The sequence below is a fragment of the Pseudorca crassidens genome, chromosome 18, assembly GCF_039906515.1.
Source record: "Pseudorca crassidens isolate mPseCra1 chromosome 18, mPseCra1.hap1, whole genome shotgun sequence".
NCBI classification, from domain to species: domain Eukaryota; kingdom Metazoa; phylum Chordata; class Mammalia; order Artiodactyla; family Delphinidae; genus Pseudorca; species Pseudorca crassidens.
Window position 1 is genome coordinate 23178908 of NC_090313.1, and position 13414 is coordinate 23192321.

Sequence of the window (13414 nt, forward strand, 5' to 3'; positions counted from 1 at the left end):
TCTCTTTCCTTCCTACCTCCTTTCTTCTGGTTTTCTTCCTGCCTTCTTTTCTCTGTCTTTACCTCTGTTTCTCTCTGATTCACTTTCTCTAACATCATGTTTAACTAATATTATACTGTTTTACTTGCTTATTAACTCTTTCCCTCTCTCTAAGGGGGGTACTTTCAAGGAAAAACAGAAACCATACTGGTTATTTCAGTAGAGAATTAAATATAAGGAATTTTTTCGTAGGTATTGGAGAACTGGAAAAGCAAAAAGACAACACTGAAGTAACATAGACATTGCAACTGCAGGCATCAGACTACTACCCCTACAGCTGACATTAAAAATTTAAAAAAAGAGGCAGAGAGTACGAGAACCTAAGAACTCATAGAATGGGCCCTGCAAAGAAAGGCTCAAACTCCGAGGAAGACACTAAACTGGCTGTTGGTAGTGCTTTAAGAACTTGGAGAAATGGGCCCAATGGAAATGAGACTTAGACTGATAAGCATGGGATGCTATCTGGCTAGTGGTTAAAAAGCTGGGGAGCAAATGATATGATGCAGCAGAGAGAAAATGTTTAACAACCAGTATATCTCATCATTTTTGTACACTGTATCCACACATACATTTATTATAATAAACTTCCATCCAATAACAAATACAACTTTATCCTTTTGCCTAATAAGATGTAACTATTTTTCATGCAAACAGAGAAGTTATTACCCTCTTTCCAAAAGACAGGGCAAGATGCTAAGACTCATTTTATTCAACTCACAGAAACTATCATATCATCCACCTCTGATTTATTTTAAATAGTCCACTAATGGTGTTACAGCCCCCCCACACATATGAATATATTGAAATCTAAATGCTACACGAAAAGTTAACTAACAGACAATGTTCCATTTACACAATAATAAAAGAAAAATAGGAGGTAGAAACAAAAAAATTGGAAAGTATATTCACTAGTGTGTGTGTGTGTGTGTGTGTGTGTGTGTGTGTGTGTGTAACAAGTAGAGGGGGGAATATGCATACCTGCTACAATCCTGTTTTTTTTCTCTAAATGTAAGCCCATAATCAACAAAGCTGATATTTTTTTCATTCTTTTTTTTTAACTACCAATTCATTGTTCTAGGCAGGTTCAAGTTCTTTACCTTATGGGGTGACCACAGAATTCATTTCTTTTTTTTTTCAAAATTCATTTCTGAAAGATCTAACATTTTTTTGTTCTGGCTTTTATTGGTTGCTGTAGTTTTCATTAACGTTAACTTTTAAACATGGAAGTACTAAGTGACACCTCAGATAAATCTGTGGGTTCTAAGCACACTCCTCTTTATCCCTAATGTGTATCAGTAACGTATTTACCTCATAGGTATCACAATCATTAACATCACCCCATAACTATCGTGTTCTTTGCATATTCAGTGGAATGAGGAGATCAAAATGGCCAAATGATGACTTCAACCTCCAGTTCAGTGGGCCTTTTTTCTGTGCCCTAGTGGTAAGAGCACAACAAACATTTTTGGTACAGGGAAAGATTTCTAAATGAATTATTAGGTGCAGTAGTGTGACAGGCAGGATTATAAAAGTGTCTTCAAGATACTCATCCCCTAGTTATTCAACAAATATTAATCTTGGTAGTTCTGTGAAAGGACTTTGGTAATGGAATTAAGATTACTAATCAGATGACCTCAACGTGGCATTATCTTAGATCATCTAGGTGGGTTCCATGTATTCATGTGAATCCTTAAAAACAGAAAATGAAGGCAGAAGCATCATTCAGACAGGTGCAGAGGAGAAATGAAGCATAAGGGGAGGTCAGAGAGATTGAAATGTTATGAATGAGAATACAACTCATTGCTGGTTTTGAGATGGAGGAGAGATTCAATGAGATAGAGTATGGGGGTAACCTGAGATGAGAAGATAAGAAGAAACCCTGGCTGACAGCCAGAAAGAAAATGGAGACCTTAGTCCTACAACCAAATTGAACTGGATTCTGACCAAAAAATTCTGCATGCGCTTTGAAGTGGATTTGTCTCCGGAGCCTCCAGAAAAGATTGCATAGAAAATTGGTAGAAAATCTTGCTACCAGCAGATTTCAGTCCTCTTATAAGCTAAGCCAAGAAACCAGCCAAGACCACCAGACTTCTGACTGACAGAATTCTGAGACAATAAATTTGCGCTATTTTAAGTGAATGTTTCAGTTTGTGACATTTTTTTATGGCAGCAATAGAAATCTAAAGCAATAGTAATTTGATCCTCCCTCATTTCACCCCTTGATTCTAAGATCTATATTTTCTGGCAACGGAAAAATATTGTCCATATTTCGATACTTATCTTAAAGCATAGATCACATATCTGTAAGACAGAACAGTAAACTTTCATGGAATTAATTCTCAACTGACACTATAACTGAGCCTTTAGTATGTCACTCCTCTTTTCTATGAAGGCAGCTGCTTGGGATGATAAAGTATGTGAAAAAAAACCCTGAATTTTATGGCACATGCCCATTTCCACATTTATTTGCTGCAAATAATTCCTTTGTTCAGAAGTAATAAGTCCATAGGTGGTGGTGCTATTAAACATTATGTGCAGGAAAAGCAAATCCATAAATAAGGTATCTTTCTAAACCCGTTAGGACAAATCACTGCCCTTCCTATGAGATGGTAACCAATGAAATCAACCCTAGGAACGGTGCCATATCAGGGCCTCAGTAATTTTTTCTCTGATGTTGCAAAGTTAGGTATTTAGCAGTGGAAATAGCAAAATGAGTCTTAGCGAGGAAATTCCACATTGTTTAGCCCATGCAGAGCCGCTATCCTTTCTACCATGGCCGATTTATAAGTCAGTATCAAGCATCAAGTTGGTTGGAGACAGAATGTTATCCAAAAAAGAGGTCATGTTGTCCATCCGATTATTGAAAGCCTCCTCTGAATTAGATGAATGTTTGTCAGGTCAGCATTCAATGGTAGACAATTAGCTTCATACTCTTCTCATTCCAATAGGTGTATTTATATAGTCCTATGAACCCATTGTCACTAATTTTTTGATTCTGTTTTCTACTCATTTTCCAAATTTCTGATCATACAGCCAAACCACTAGCTACTGCCCACATACAAATGCATATAGATCTATACATCTATGTATTTATTGATCCAGACAAAGGATCTACAAAAATATTGTAGATTGACGTTCTGCCAACTGAGATGATTTTCATTTATCGTTGACTTTCAAGAACACACTTCTGATCGAAGTTCTATTACTGCAGTAGTCTGTTTATGGTTAGATACACTGTATGGACAAAAGGCCTAAGATATTTCCTCTTTCCTCTTCAGTCAATTTGTCATAAGGAACTCTGCAAGAGGCCATGAGAAGAGGAGTGGTAATGTTTTGAGAGAAGATATTAAAGGAATCTGAGCCAGCTTCTCATTAAACTTCTTTGTATCTTATTTACCTGCTGGAACATGATCTCTAATGCATCATTTACATAGGATGATTGATGGCTTCTGTGAATGTTCTGTCTTACAATTTGGTAGCCAGAAGATGCCCAACCAAATTGTTAGGTCAAGCTGCATGATCTCTTGATGTCTTGTGATCATTTTTCAATTTATACAGGGCCCAGTAACAAGCCAGAAAGTATTTCTTATAAGGAAATTTAAAAAAATGTTATATGCAGAAGAGGGAAAGATGTTGCTTCATAACAGTCCTAGAAGTTCTCAGTGCCCTATTGGCCTTCCTAAATATTTCACAGAACAGCCCTTTTTTTTTGCCACAGATATTTTATATAACAGTGGAACTGCTTTGCAAAAAGTTCATATGACATCATAACTTTTATTGCAGATGGGACTTTCTAAAGAGTTTTCTCTTGCCCTTGGCCTCACTCACTGAACATTGTCAGTCTTATTTGTTATACAAAGTATGTATAACATATTGTTTTCAAAGTAGATGATGCAAAGTGCCATAGGAGGGGTTATATTTATATGCTCTAGTTCAGTGAATACTCACATCATTTAATGAGATGGCAAGACCCTCATTTTTGTGGGGTTTAACTCCAACCTTTGGTTCACAATTTTCTTACTAAGCGTTTTATGGCCATTGCTACTTCCTGCCATTATATTTAATAAGGAAAGTCTCATAAATATAGGTGAACAGTGTAAATTGTTCTGTGGTTTTTTGATACGACCAAGATGCTTGCAGACTAGATTATGGTAAAAAGCAGGAAAATTGATATTGCCTTGAAAAAAGACCATGAAGGTATACTATTGTACCTGTCAGGCAATAGCAAGTAAAACTTGTCTCCATAGACATTGGAGAGCATAGATCTCTTTAGAGTGGGTATCCTTCTGCTAGCAAATGTGGCTCAGAGAGATTTGGGTATTAAATATTCTCAGCTCATTTGATTCTATCTATATGACTATAATCTTAGAGTCTTATTCTTTCAAAATAAATACTTCACTGAGAGAGAGGAGAGATCTATGAATTCAGCATATGCTGTGATTCTGAAAGCTATACGATTACAATTTGGTTCTGGTATTCTGTGAGCTCTGCCTTAAAACTATAAGGAATACAATATTGTTAGGTGATTCTTTTGAGGCTTCCATGGAAGCTCTCTGGTTCTCAATTATGTGAGCTGAGAATGCAAAGTTGTAATAAGCTTGGATTTTCTTTACATAAACTCTTTGGTGCATTCAGAATCAGAGATTGCACTGATCAGATCCTGTAGTCATCATTATAAATGTAATGGTCGTGTACAACAGCCTCTTGCTCCCCAGTGCACTTGCTTCAGCAATCATTACTTCACAGTCAATAACACGTATTAATTTAATAAATTTTATTTTCAGGGAAACCCACTAATATTCCATTTTTCATTGTCAAGGAATTCATTACTGCCTTAAGACAAAACATAACCAAGCAGTTTCATAATCACATGTGTATGGTTCTGTTTTCTTTGGACCATTTCTAATAGCAAGTACTGAATCTAATACCAATTAGAACCCAGTCAGGGAAAGTGAAGCCACAGTAAGTATTTCAACAGAGAAAATTTAGTATAGGATATTAGGTAATTTTGGGATGTCTGGAAAAGTGAACTGAAAACACTTAAGTAAAACAGAGATAATATTGGGTTATCCAAGTATAGACACTCAAAGGAAGAGTCCCTGTCAACCTGGGGTCAGACATTGAGGAGGGGTACTTCCTGGCTGGTGCTGATACATCAGGAGCGATAAACCTACAGATCTGGGCTCTGAGCAGGGGTCACTGTCTGGCTAGTAATAGTAATTTCTCAGATAGTTCTGAGAAAGTATAACAAGATTGGTTGTGCGTGCTGAAGGAAGTTGGAAAATGGATCAAAGTGGTGTTACTTCCAAGGCAAAGATCCAATGACATAGAGGTGCCAACTGAAACAGCAACCAAAGAGAAAGGAAAAAGTACACCCATCTTTTTCCTTCCTACCTTCCTATAGTGTGGCCATTTGGCAGAAGATAAAAGAAGTCAGCTGACGAGAAAAAAAAAAAATTGGTTTGAAGAATCCTAGTCCAAGTATTGCAAAGTAGAATATCAAGGGGTTGATTGGAAGCTGAATGACAAGAGCTTAATTACTGATATAATTCCGAACTAGAATATACATTGTGTAATAGTGAGGCTTTGCCAGTCTAATTTATTGTGTTCCCAGAATCTTTGGACTCTCAGTGGAAGGGCCTCAGTACTTATTTGTTGAGTAACTTGTTATAGAAAAATGACTTGATACATATGTAAAATGATAAAATATAGTAGCATGTACCACCTTATATCATTTTACTGGAATATGATAAAAATTTATAAAATCAAAATAATCACAACAAAAATCTATTAGGGTATAATATTTATATACTAAATTAATATCTATATGATTACATGCATTATATTTTATATTGTACTTTAGTTGATATAAAAAAGAAAATACAAATGCCTATTATTTAATTTGAAAATAAAATATTAAAAAGACTTTGGATCTCACAGATGAAGTTTCACTAGCTTATTTCTTTCCTTTAAACTTCTATTCAATATTTATACATACTTTATCTGAAATATTTTATAACAAGTGTTTGAGCTGATTTTCCTCTTCTAAATTAGCCATTCACAAAATAATAATGTATAAAAGCAAATTATGTATATGAACAGGTTCCAAAAATATGTATTCAATTTTCTCATCAGTTAATTAGTTAAAAAATTAATTCATACATCATTCATTGGAATAATTGGAAACTTATTGTATAACAAAAAGAAATAAATATGGAATGTGTGATAAAATTTGGTAAGAGCTGTAATCATCATTTGTACAGAATGTTAGGGGAGCATGGAAATGTGAGTAATTTACTCTGGCTGCACAAATTGAAGAAAGCTTTGTAAGAAGAGACAATACTAAGATTTTAGCAAATTATTTTTCACAATATCACTTCACTTTTCACTAGACCTTTTATTTTTACTTTTAAGCCACATTCTATATGCAACTTGCAGCATTTAACTGGGTGGCGAGGTTACCTGGGTTATCATGCCAACCCCGTGGTCTACCAGGGACTATTCTGTCCTTCATATACAACCATATCGCTTTTGATTTTGTTTCTCTTTGTTTAGCAAGGTATATGATGCAAGGTACGTTTATTCCCACTTATTTCAGTCCCTGGTTTGATCACAGTTCCTTTTTAGTGCCTCACTTGCAGTTTTTCGTATTTTTAAATATTTTAAGGATAGAGTATGGCAGTCTCTCCTAAGCATGTTGATGTTTCTTGCAGAGTTCAAGTCTTATTACAGTTTGTAAATAATAAGAATTAGCAGATGGAAGACTCAATTAGCAGTAGTACCACTTGACCCTATGTGCTATAAAATCTTTGTCTCAAACAGATAGAGTTAGGGAAATTTTGAGTGATATATCACATGGTTTAGAGAATGGTGTATGTCTTTCTCTCCGCCATAATTCTTCATATTTTGTTCATTGACCTAGAATGTTATTTTACTCCAATTCTTATTCCTAGTTATCTTTCAGTACTTGCTTCAGCATCTTTTTCTACAGGAATATTTCCCTGAACCTTAGTAGACTTGGCTTGATTGTTCTTAACTCCTGGGCTTACTTCTACCAAATAACATGTAAATTACAGATAAATTTTTATTTTTCTGCATCCCACACAGTACTGCATACTCTGTGTTGGTAAGGACTACATCTTGATTTCTGTTTCCTATTCACTTAGGAAAGGGACTTGGAACATACTATAAATTCTCCATATTTGGGCTGACAGTATAAATTAATAATTAGGTAGTTATATTGAATCTTGAGTGTGGTAGACAAGAAGAGTTAGCAGGTGAAATATCCAAATGTTAAGTTTAGAAAAGAATCCGTGGAAAAATATTGCAGCTACAATGTGGATTGAGGCAGTTCACGAATAATCACTTTTTTGTGTACTTGTACATACAACATTTTTTTCTCTCTTTTCTATCTGTGGACTTCCTAAGCCAATTTTAAGTGCCACTAATTTAGTTAAACTTTCACTATTCCCAGTTTAAAATAACTGACACCTTCCTGTGTTCTTTTACTATTTAATTTCTATTTGTTTTACATCATAGTTTCTATCATGCTAGCTTTACATCTTGACAGAGTATAGCATAGTGGTTCAGAGACAGTAGAGCATAATGTTTAGGGAGTACTTACCTGAAGTCAGAATAACCACAATTATCAACCTTGTCAAGGTTGTTAATTACCTATGATACTACAGACAATTTATTTAAAGTCTTTTCATCAGGTTCCCCAAGAAAGAATGGGGACAATAATAACAGCTACCTCAGTGGGCTATTGTAAGGATTAAAAGATACAATATTTACAAAACACTTAGATCATTACCAAACATATGACATGTTATCATGTACTTATTCTCCCCTTTGAATAGTAAACAAGTTGAGGACATCAATAACTTTTTTGTTTTACTTTTTTGTTGTTTTTAACATCTTTATTGGAGTATAATTGCTTTACAATGTTGTGTTAGTTTCTGCTGTATAACAAAATGAATCAGCTATACGTATACATATATCCCCATATCCCCTCCCTCTTTCATATCCCTCCCACCCTTCCTAACCCAACCCTCTAGGTGGTCACGAAGCACGGGCTGATCTCCCTGTGCTATGTGGCTGCTTCCCACTAGCTATCTATTTTACATTTAGTACTGTATATATGTCAATGCCACTCTCTCACTTCGTCTCACCCTACCCTTTCCCCTCCCCATGTCCTCAAGTCCATTCTCTATGTCTGCGTCTTTATTCCTGTCCTGCCCCTAGGTTCTTCAGAACCTTTTTTTTTTAGATTCCATATATATGTGTTAGCATATGGTATTTGTTTTTCTCTTTCTGACTTACTTCACTCTGTATGACAGACTCTAGGTCTATCCACCTCACTACAAATAACTCAATTTTTTTCTTTTTATGGCTGAGTAATATTCCATTGTATATATGTGCCACATCTTCTTTATCCATTCATCTGCCGATGAACACTCAGGTTGCTTCAGGACATCAATAACTTTTTATTTAGTTTTTTATGCTGCAGTAAATAATACAAATTCTATCAAAATTCCTTGTTTTTTTGTTGTTTTTACCATTTGATCTTTGAAATATGCTCTTTTCCTTACAAAGTTATATTTATTTTCTTTCCCCTCCTTATCTGAAATTGTTTCTTTTCCCCTTTCATAATACCCAGAAGTTTAAAAGTACAAACTCAACATCACCAATTTTATTGTGTGTTGCTTTTTAAACTGGTCACACTAAGCCCTCTTAGTAATAATTGTGTTGCCTTAGTATAACTATGTCTACATTATGTTTTTGTGACTAAGCTCCTGACTATTGTATGCTGGAATTTCAAGAATTCATAAGGGAACAAAATAACATGTCATTAACTCTCAGGGAATGTTCACCAGAACTGTTCTGAAAGCTTTGAACCCCTGAGTTATTCACTAAACTCTGACAACCAACCCACCGAGTCCCATTCATTCTTCATCTTTGTATTTGCTCTCACTGAGAAGAATGGTCCAAATAGGGAAGTAGAGCACTCTAAAAGATAATGTACCAGATTAGATTCCAGGAAGCTGGGGACCAGTTCCTGGCTCTGACATTCATTACCTGTGTGAAAAAATCAAAGGGATTTAATGTCTCTTGATCCTAATAGCTTCAGCTACTAAATGAGGAGGCTTGTCTAAGTCAGTGGTTTTCATTTTTTGGAACACGGAAGTAACAGAATGGGTGTCAGTATTTTTTTAAGTTAGTAAGTATTACTGAATGCCTGTAGAAATATAAACATGTTCGACACAAAATGTACTTTTTGTGATACCAGATCTCAGTTGGATTTTTGTTGTTACTGTTGTTTGAAGAATTAATGGAAGCAAATGTAAATGTACTAATTACTGCACCAATTATTCCTAAGGTATTTTACATTGTATTCTAAAGATCAAAGAGATTTTAATTTTGATCATTCATTCAATGGATTCATTTACTTGTTCATTCAGTACATAATTAAAGAAAATATATTTGTTAATATTAGGGATATAAAAATGAATAAAGCATGGCTCCCAAATTTGGAATACTCTGGAAATATCATGAGTGAAGATACATTATAGTGCACAGAAGGAGAGAATGATGTACCTGAATACCTTCTCTGGAGATACAGGTTGCAATGAAATATATAATGTAGTACTTTACATCTCAATCCTCTAGAAACTCTCTAAACAAGGAGCATGGCTATTTAACCAATAAGAATTTCTGCAACTTAAAAGAAGTGAATAATTTATTCTGGGTTGTGTTTAAGAAGCTGTTGACTTTGAAGTTTCTGCCAGATAATTCTGATCTAAAAATTTACCAATTTCTTAAATACATTAATGTGCCCCTGTGGAAAGGAATTTACTTTGATGCTTTTAACACTTTATTGATACCTCATGAAGCCTAAAACAACTGATAAAAGGTGGTTTTTGTTTTCCAAACTTTGGCTTACTAGTTCTCTTAGGAATCAATGTCAACACTTCCAATGAGGTATTTTGTTTTTTGAGCAGTGGAATGGGTGCTTTCAATCCTGATTCAAAAGAATCAATTAAATATTATTTTAAAATGGTGCAATTTTAAAGATATTATTATCTCCACATTGTATTATAGACAATTATCACAGTTATATAGACCATTTCATATTTCAACTTTTGTTTACCAAATGTGAAGCAAATTCATTATTTTAAAAATTCCATTTGACTTACAGAGTTTTAGTTTTTAATCCCAATTTTCTGTTCTAAATCCCAAAATCCCCAGGGGCAAATAGACACATAACATTTATGTTTTAAGCCATTTCTCATTGTCCAATTAGGGGAAAAAACACACTGTACAATTGCTTTCTTTCCTTTTGAACACATGCCAAAAACCCCCTTATTTCATTCATTGTAGTAAGTGGAAATTTACCAAACAATGTTTCAAAGACAAATCATTTAGCAGCAAAATAATGTCTCTAGGGCTTCCCGTAAAGTGAGGACAAAGTGCTTCATAGCTCTATTTGAAGCTGGTTAATAAGACACAAATGTAATAGGCTTCACTGCATTTAACTTCAGAAAAAGCACCAATATCTTCAAAGGTGAACCTTGGATTATTGCTTCTGCAATTTGTTTAGGCAGCCAATGCACCACAACTCATTCCCAGCCTACAAAGTGCTTTTGTTAGTGGGAAATAGCATACAATAAAGCTAGATTTCCTGGTGCTTTATTGACTCATGATCAAGTAGATGTTGAGAATTTTTTGTCTACTTTCAATGACTCTCTCAAATATTCTAAATGTTTGCAAAATAATAGCATCTTTAAGTACCTTACGGTTTATTTAAGATGATTGTAATTCTTTGGATTTTTTTGTTTCCTTAAACTGTTTTAATATTCTATTTTCAGATTGCCTATATTTGTATGAATCTTAGAACTACTGTAAAAATTATTTATTCCTCTAAATGTGGAAGTTGCACATTAATGTCAATACATCAATGTTCCTAAACTTCATGATTATATTTATTCTGATGGAAGTGAAGCATTACAATTTCTCATAAACATTAACTTAAAGTATGCCATTATAGTGTGTTTTGTCAGTTGTATTTTGCATTACTTTGTAAGTATTATATAGTGTGATGAGAATATCTGGAATGCAATATATTACTACATGCTACCAACATAACTGATTTCCCTAGCATTCTTAGATTCCATAAAGTCTGCCCATTAAACATGATTTAACAAAGAAACATTAATAGTTTATTTAGTTTCCATTTAGTTCCTAATAGTTTCCATTTGTTAGATGAATAATAAAATATTTGAACATCAAGGTTACTATAGAAGTATAGGACAAATATTTTTATATCAAGCTTCAAATTACAGAAATATTTAAAGACATTTATTTTAATAATAATATTAATTTAGAATTTTCTTTATAAGCATATATCAACCATTGTTTTTAATTCTTTTTAATTTACCTGTAATTATAAATAAATTATAAAATAAATATTAAAATTAATGTTACTGGCACTGAATAAATTTTGTGTTAAACTGATGATTGCATTTTAAAAACAAACATATAAAACTCGCATATTTTAAAGAGATCATTACATCACTTTATAATAACATTATCCCTGAGGACAACATAATAAATGGAGTTCTATTACCTGTGATATCTGAGTACTAGAACCGTCCAGCTTTATTGACAACTTGGAAGCAGTATTCTGGCAAGGCATCAGGCTTAGCTATAAGATATTAAATCATCCAAACTCCAGGAAAATCTTGACTTGAGATATTAAGAATATATCCAAGAATCAAAGATATAAGCAGATGTGGAGTTCCTATATAAGAAGGAAATGGAAATCAAGTACATGCAAGTATCCCTTACAGCACAGAGCATCTTGTCACCACTAAGTATTTTTTTTTTGATAAATGCTGCTAACCCATAAAAAATTTAATGTGTTGATTTAGTTTTATTACTCCTGTGTGTTGACTTCCACTTGAGATAAAATTGATCATAAGGTTGAAATCCTTGCTGTCAAATAAATTGCACAAAAAATGCCAGTGTTCTAAAGAATAAGCTACAGAGCACACTTCCTAAAATTATCCTAATAAAGAAAGTGGAACTGATCAGTAATGTAGATGCCTAAACAACTTGAAGTCTTTTAGTTCAAGGACACATAATAGAAACTTAAAAAGAAATCCATTTCTTATTTTGATAAGTGCAAAGCAAAATTGCTTCTAGCCTTTGAAATCAAATGCTACTGGCAGTGAAGTGAGCACCCTCAAATCAATATACACACCTTATATTTACATGTAACCCAGAAGCCTCTAAAATCAATATGAATGCCTTAAATTTATATGCAATCTAAAGTTGAAGATTTAGGTGGATTTTGAACAGTTGCAGAGAATAAGAGATTGATCTAAATTTGCAGATGCATTCTCTATCTGTCTCAAAGGATGGTTTTCTCCTAAGAAATGGTCTGCAATTGAAAACACTCTCTCTTTTAATCATTTTCATTTATATATATATAAATGAATGAATGGATAATGAATGATTGATGTATGAAGTAGCAAATAAATGGACACGGAATATTAACTTTTTATATATATATATAAAATCTAATATGTATCAGATAAAATATACACCTAATTACATATATACCTAGTATATTATATATATCTGAATAATATATATAGTATTATTAATCACTTACTAATTGAGCAGCTGTTATCCACTTGTAGATGCACAATGGTGCACAAAAGACAGTTGTTGTGCCTTTATCATGTAACTTATAGCCTAGAATGATACTAATTGTAAAGATACTGTAATGTCAAGAGATTGTAGAAATTTATATTATTAATAAAAAGAACTGGATCTAAAACACCCAAATAATTAAAACAGAAAATATAAAATTGAAACAGTTCTCAGTTCACAACGGCAGAGTAGAAGGACGTGCACTCACTTCCTCTTGCGAGAGCACCAGAATCACAACTAACTGTGGAACAATCATTGGCAGGAAGACACTGGAACTAACCAAAAAAGACAATCCATTTCCAAAGACAAAGGAGAAACTGCAATGAGATGGTAGGAGGGGCACGATCACAATAAAATCAAATCCCATAACTGCTGGGTGATGACTCACAAACTGGAGAACAATTATACTACAGAATTTCACCCACTGGAGTAAAGATTCTGAGCCCCACGTCAGGCTTCCCAACCTGGGGGTCCAGCAATGGGTGGAGGAATTCCCAGAGAATCAGACTTTGAAGGCCAGCAGGATTTGATTGCAGGACTTCGACAGGACTATGGGAAAGAGAATCTCCATTCTTGGAGGGCACACACAAAGTAGTGTGTACATGAGGACCCAGGGGGAAGGAGCAGTGACCCCATAGGAGACTGAACCAGACCTACC